Source organism: Lepisma saccharinum, chromosome 2 (assembly GCF_977018435.1).
Source record: "Lepisma saccharinum chromosome 2, izLepSacc3.1, whole genome shotgun sequence".
Lineage (NCBI taxonomy): Eukaryota > Metazoa > Arthropoda > Insecta > Zygentoma > Lepismatidae > Lepisma > Lepisma saccharinum.
The window spans coordinates 164,109,641-164,116,597 of record NC_139230.1 but is presented as its reverse complement, the minus strand read 5'-3'; positions in this window follow the sequence as shown (position 1 = coordinate 164,116,597).

The window sequence follows — 6,957 nt, the reverse complement described above, 5'->3', positions numbered from 1 at the left end:
CTCTTATCAACTGTGGATGTTGATAATCACACAAATACTATGGATGGGTCTGTCAGACTACTGTTCTGATTCCGAACTGTGAACTAGCTTTTTTACTATTTTCAATTTCTGACACATTTCTTATGACTTGACATGGTTATAGAAGAAAATTTTAAAGCAGTTTTAAATTATTATTGTTTAGTTAAAGGAACGTAATTATACAAAGAGGAAGAAAATTGGGAAAAAATTACAACGATGGCTTTTTTTTTTAAAAAAAAATCCAAATTCTTAAAATGTCTACAATTTTATGTTGGAAGAGCAGGAGTTCAATGTAATATATTAAATATTTTGCTGAAATTGAAAATGAGTAATGAGCCATTGGAAGGACAACATAACAAAAATCAAATGTAACTACTATGGTACATCTCTCAGACCACTCGCTGAAAATAGAATTCAATAAGATTTGAACAAAGGAAGGCAAGTAAGTCCTTGTGATTTTGACAACCTGTAGCCAGCACCCCAACTGGAAGTTATGGAGAAGGGTTCACTTGGAGTTGGAGGGGTGCGAGAAATAAAGTAATCGAGAAATCCATAGTGGTCTGAGAGACGGTCCATAGTAGTTAAGGGTTCAATTTTGACAGAGTGGGTCTAAGTCGACCAGTCTGGTTTTGGATAGACCATGGTGCCTGATCGTCACAGAACAGTGATACCTGTTTTGTGAAGGTGTCTAAAGTAGCTATTTTTGAGATTTGACCTCTTCCTTCGAATAAGGAAGGTTATTTTGATGTGGATTGTCACATGCAAGTTTTCGTTTTGTGCTGGACTCCTTGTCTCTACACGTGAAAAGTAGAGAAGCCACTGTGGAAATTCAAAAGTGCTAAAAATTTTAGACGGGGCATGAAAGATATCTTACGTTTTCTATTCCAAACAGGATCGAATGTATTGAGACTTGAATTTGGGCGAAATTGAAAATTTTCCTCTGTAAATCGTGCAACGAACAGAACGAACCACTTCAACGCTCCCTGAAGGAGAAAACGAGTAAAAGAAACAGTGAGAGATGGAGAAAACCACCTTCGCCATCGTCTGCAGCATCCCAGAAACAATTTTTGTCCGAATTTAAAGTTGCTTTTCCTCAGGCGTTCTAAAAGCCGTGTACTTTTGAGTGAATATTCAAGAACAGAGAAAAATGCGGTCTATTTGCTACTTTTGCAACTGGAATTAGACCGAATAAACTCTTCAAATTAAGACAGATGTTTTATGTAAAAGTGTTAAGAACAAAGTTTCTGAAATATTTGAAATTTCTTAACATAGTCGTGTTAAAATGTTGTTCTCCTACATTTTTCTCTGTATTATAAATTATATTTCTCATTCCGAATTTGGGATGAAAAGAGTATCCTGCTTTGGAACGCATTAAAAGAGAACAACATTTCTGACACATTTTGGTTAATTTCGTTATACTCTTTACATGGTTTCTTTAAACAAATAATGTAAAAACAATTTGATGCTGGAAAATCAATTCCAACTTTGACATTTTTATGAGGAAAAACGAAAGTCTGAAATTGGTAAACTTCCGCTTCATACACTCCTCACAAAAAAATTGGAATATTTTTATATTAGACACAGCAAGTTTGGAATGTTAGTATATTAGGTGATAGGCATGGTGGCATATGTTTGCGAAGAGACGAAAACGTCCACCAGACAGATACCATGTGTTGTTGCATTCCAAGGCCGTGTCTATCACCTATTTATTGTCTAACATAACAATATTCCAAAATTTTTGTGAGGAGTGTATTGGCGAAAAGGTTGGAGATGGTAGAAAATGTTCAAATTTACGAATTACAAGCTAAAAATTAAGCGCAAAACGTTAAGCTGCAAAACTAAGGTATTCATGCTAATCAAGAATCTTAATTGATTGGTTGATTAATTGAATTAGGTTATTTTACGTCGCTTTTCTGCCACTTCAGGCAAATCGCGACGTGACGATGATGATAAGTGATAATGTGATGGAATTAATGAAAGGACACTCGCAACGAACACCCATGCGCATGCTGGGATTCGAACCCGGGACCCCTGGCTTCGGAGCGCGCTATGCTAACTACTTCGCCACAGAGGTCGTAAGAATCTTGAAATTGTGCTGAAATTGTCAAAGTGAAAGCTGAATGTTAATCAATTGCAAAACAAGAATGGCGGAATTTATAGAGGTGCGTCCGGCAGACACCTTTTCGAAAGTTTTTAACATGTTCGTTTTTGGCGTATGCCGTCCAAAATTTGCAGGGACATTTACAGTTCTTTCATGTCTGTTTCCGAGTAAAACTTTCCACAGATAAAAAGTGAACTTACGCGTGTGTGTGTGTTGATTTACTTTTACTCCCTCGCCCTCCATGTAATCAAACGTGATGTCATCTAAGGGCGCCATCTGTATATTTCCACTTCCTATTTTTTCCTAGAAATAGGCAGTGACATTATGCCTACAAGGTTATGAGCATGTAGGAAGTTGTGAACATTACAGATTAGTACAGTATGAGAACGAAAAGAGTGAAATTATGCAAAGTATATTGTACGAGACAAAAAAGTTTTTATTCTGGACGGGAAATATTCACAATTTCCCTACTGAGTAGGGAAATTTTCGGTACGGAAAATGTTCGAAATTTGCCGACACTGTAAAAATCTCAATTTCTACACACTATTTCTCCCTCAGGTGTTTGTTTTTACACTTCTAGAATAAAAAAGGATACTTATAAGAAATTTCGGGAGAATTATAATGCAGAGAACATGCAGAATTAACCACTTTTAAACACGATCATTTGGAATTTCCCAACCTTTTGGGGTCCCACATACCCTTAATTAATGCGAAGACATCTTCTGCATATATGTCAAGCCCGTGCCCAGGGGAGGGACCATGCCCCTCCCCCCTCGAACTATGATATATTTAAATGTGTACCTATAAAAAGTTACAAAAATAACACCGACGATTTTTGAAATTTGTAAGAAATTCAATTTTGTTCTTGCATAAATTAATGTGTTTGTTGTGTAGAGGCAGGCTCTAGAAGTCTGCAGCAGTGGCGCAACCACAGTTAGCCAAAGGGGCATTGCCCCCCAACCTTCGATGGAAGTCAATTCTAGGGCGGGCAATGGGTGCCAAACGTTTACTGCCAAGGACAACTGCAGGGGGGGCGCAGACGAGCAATTGCCTCCCTCGAATTCAAATTTTATGCAAATAAAAATACTTTTCGTAAAATTTTCTTGCTTGCTTCGCTCTCAATGCATACTTTTCTCAGTATCGTCAAGTTCAGAGCAGTAGCTGGGGGGGGGGGGAGTCGGCCATGGACGCCGAGCGATCTAAATGAAAAGAAAATTGTAAAAGAGAGAATGCCATGGCGCCCCGTGAAATTTTTTTGCGCCCTATTAAATCAATATTGTTTTCAGTTGCAAACATTGGATGTAAACATATTCTTGATCGCTTCGTTCGCAATGTGGTTGTTTTCTGTAATGTATTTAAATAATATGTATTGAATAAACTTTAAATACGTACACAATTTAGTTTTAGCATGTTGCATATGTATTTTCTTATTTTTGTCTCTCCATGTTGCATATGTGTAAAACATATCTTGAACATGAAAGTAATACATGTTATGTACAAAAAGAATTATCTTCGGAATGCAGTTATCATTCATTTTCTGCCATTCAAAAATACAGTTTGTGTGCTTGTTTTCCATTATTAGCTAATGCGAAATTGAACGTGTTGAAAAAATATTTCAAATCATTTGTTCCAAACAAATGCTTTAGCACCGACTTCTAACCCCTTTTTGCGTAATTTATGAGGATAATAACGTATTTGATACTACAACTACTACTACCACTAGTAATAATAATAATAATAATAATGTTATTATGGGCGATATTCACCGGATGCTATTTTTCTGTGCTTCCTTGGCGCAGGCGGGAACTTTACTTCCAGTTTTGAAAAGAATAAAATTGAATTCAAAGGAGTAAATGCAATGTCTTCGGAAAGGGCGACAATATTTGTGTGGCATTTGGTTTCAACATGAGATAGGGAACAGACAGACCCGATACGAAAAAAAAAACGTGGATTCAGGCAGTAAACCAAAAAGATTGGACACAAACACGAAGGAGTAGGCTCTGTAGTCGGCGCTCCATCAAATCAAATGAAAATATTTTACGCGTTTCGAAAATTATAATTGTCTAACGCACATGTGTTGACTAAATTTAAAAGTTGGAACTATTTATAATCATTTTACAACGCATTTGCTATTTGGTTGTTGATAAGCGCTCTCTCCATGGGCGTCTGTAGGTCAGTCGACCTCTCCCCTCCCCTGGAAATTGGCATCCTTCATTTCAAGTTGCAAAAAAGCAGAAAGCTTGTTATTTTTATTGCTAATAACAGAAATAAAGTTCCCTTGGTTAGTATTCGAACAGAGTAATCAATGTAAAATATGCATTAGATCGAAAAAAATGAGTGAAAAATACAGGAACCAGGTTATATTTTCATATTCTACCATCCACAGAATAAATGGTTCGAAAGTTTTCAGAATTCGAAAAAATATAATTTCAGATGAGGTCACACAATACACTTGCAAAAGTTAATAAGAAAATACAATAACTGTGCATTTCAGTATTGTAACTATGAAATGTAAAAGTATTAATGGAAAATAGTTGTGCTGGATATTCACTCGGCTTATGGATCGAATAGCATGATGATAATAAACAACAACAATAATAATAAAATTCGAATAAAATTTATTTAATTAGGTATATATTATTAGTGTATAACAATAATTTTAACCGTAGTAATTATTATTATTTATTTTACTGTTGTGATCGAAGTATTTCAATGTTTATAATTAATGTAAGCTTCATTCCAACCTGGAAAAGTTTTTTTTTTTTCAAAAACGAAACTGTTGGTAGATAGATCAACATTGCCTTGGAAAATATTAGTATACATCCAAAGTATCCGGGAAATTGTCAATCTTTTCTAAGTATCTTTGTTTCTCTATATCACTCAAAATTTTCAAGTGATCCATTTTGTTTCCAATCTTTTATAAGAAAATAAGCTCTGTGACGATCTGTATTCCACTTGTTTACATTGGAAAATTCGCCAAACCGGAAGTTCTTTCCCCGCCATCAATAATCGAATTGTCTGATCGATCATTTTTTGTTTACTCAGGAATAACCCCCATTGTTAGTAGTAGTAGTACGTTTATCCTGGTACTTGCCTCCCCCAGACAAAAATTCGTGGTTGCGCCTCTGGTCTGCAGTCTGCAATATTGGACACTTTTAGTTTTTATAACCATTACTGCAAGGTTAAATTTATACCAGACGTCCGATTTAGTCGGAACAGTCCATTACGTTTAATCCCTGTTCCTACTTTTTTTTCAAACTGCAGTCGAGACTCGAGATGCGAAAATGTTTATTTTCTTTTTTGTTAACTCACATTTAGACATGGTCTTTATTATAATAATGATTGCTAATACGCAACATGTAATTAATAAATATATTATTTTTCTGAACGTCGAATTATCATGATTGTTCAATGGTGATGGTAGATATAAGAAATTTAAAGGAAATTTGAAAACATGGTTAATTTTCGGAACACAAAACTACATACTTTGGAGAATTGAATGTAAACAATAATCACTAAGCTGTACATAGTGTGACACACTTGTCTGCAAGTGACTCTGTGGCTGATTGTTGTGATGAGGAGGGTTGTAAGGTTGAGTTGAATTGTTATCGTTACTTTTGTTGCAACTCTACAATTGTACTTTTGTCTATCTGTAATATTACCATAACATTGGTGGTCACCAGTGGCGGCGATTGGAATTTCAAAACTGGGGTGGGGTGTCAAAAGAGGGGAGGCAAGGCCAGTTTACTTTCACTTGGTAGATAAGGTTTAGCATAGCGAGGGAGCAAAAGTGGCAAAAAGTTGGGGCACAACTCCCCCTTATCGCCGCCACTGGTGGTCACATCTAATAATCCAACAGCATTTCTCCGACCACCGTGGCAGAGTACTTAGCAAAGCGAGCTATGATGCAAGGGATTCCGGGTTCGAATCACAGCCTAGGCATGTGTTCTTTGGGAGTGAGTTGCTTCATCAATTTCATCATATCATCGCTCATTCTCATCGTCGCGATTAGACAAACTTGGCAGAAAAGCAACTTAAAATAACCTAATTCAATCAACCTCACAGCATTTCTGATATTCTGTTTGTTCCACATATTCGGATCTATCCCCTCCTCCTTAAAGAAATCCTGGGTAAAGGCTTTAGCAAAACAAAATAAAGATAAAATATGAATGCAAAACAGATATGACATCTTATTGACAGAAAGCAAGAATTTAGAAAACATCTGACACTTAAATGGAAACCCTTCAACACTTTTCAACTATTTTGTACACATTCTCTCTGTATATACCGGGTGGTCCAAAAGTCCCGGAACGACTACATATCGTGAGAAATACACATCGAATCGGAAAACGAAAAAATACGTGTTTAATAAGTGAAAGAAAGCTATTCAATGATATCACACTTGATTTCCCACCCCCGCCCCCTGGGGCCAACGAGCTATCAACCATCCTCCTAGCTCAATTAGGAACGGAGATATGGCGATTTAAATTTTCGCGCGCAATAAATAAATAAATAAATAAATCATAAAACCGAAAAAAATCAAAGGGACGTTCTGCCCCTAATTCAGCTAGAGTGAAAGCAATTGCAGATTCGGAACCATATACTCTATTGAAATACATCTGTATTTTTTTCACACAAGGGCAATAATCATCCGTGTCATTGGAGATAAATCATAATTTTTAATGTTGAAAACTGATAATTTGAGATTAGTTTTCTGCTGTTATTATTAAAAACTAATCAGCATGTATGTACGATTTTGCTAATTTTTCCAGTGAATACCTACATTTCACGAAATTAGCTTGAAATGCTTTGTCAGATGTAGATCGAATTTAGGGGTA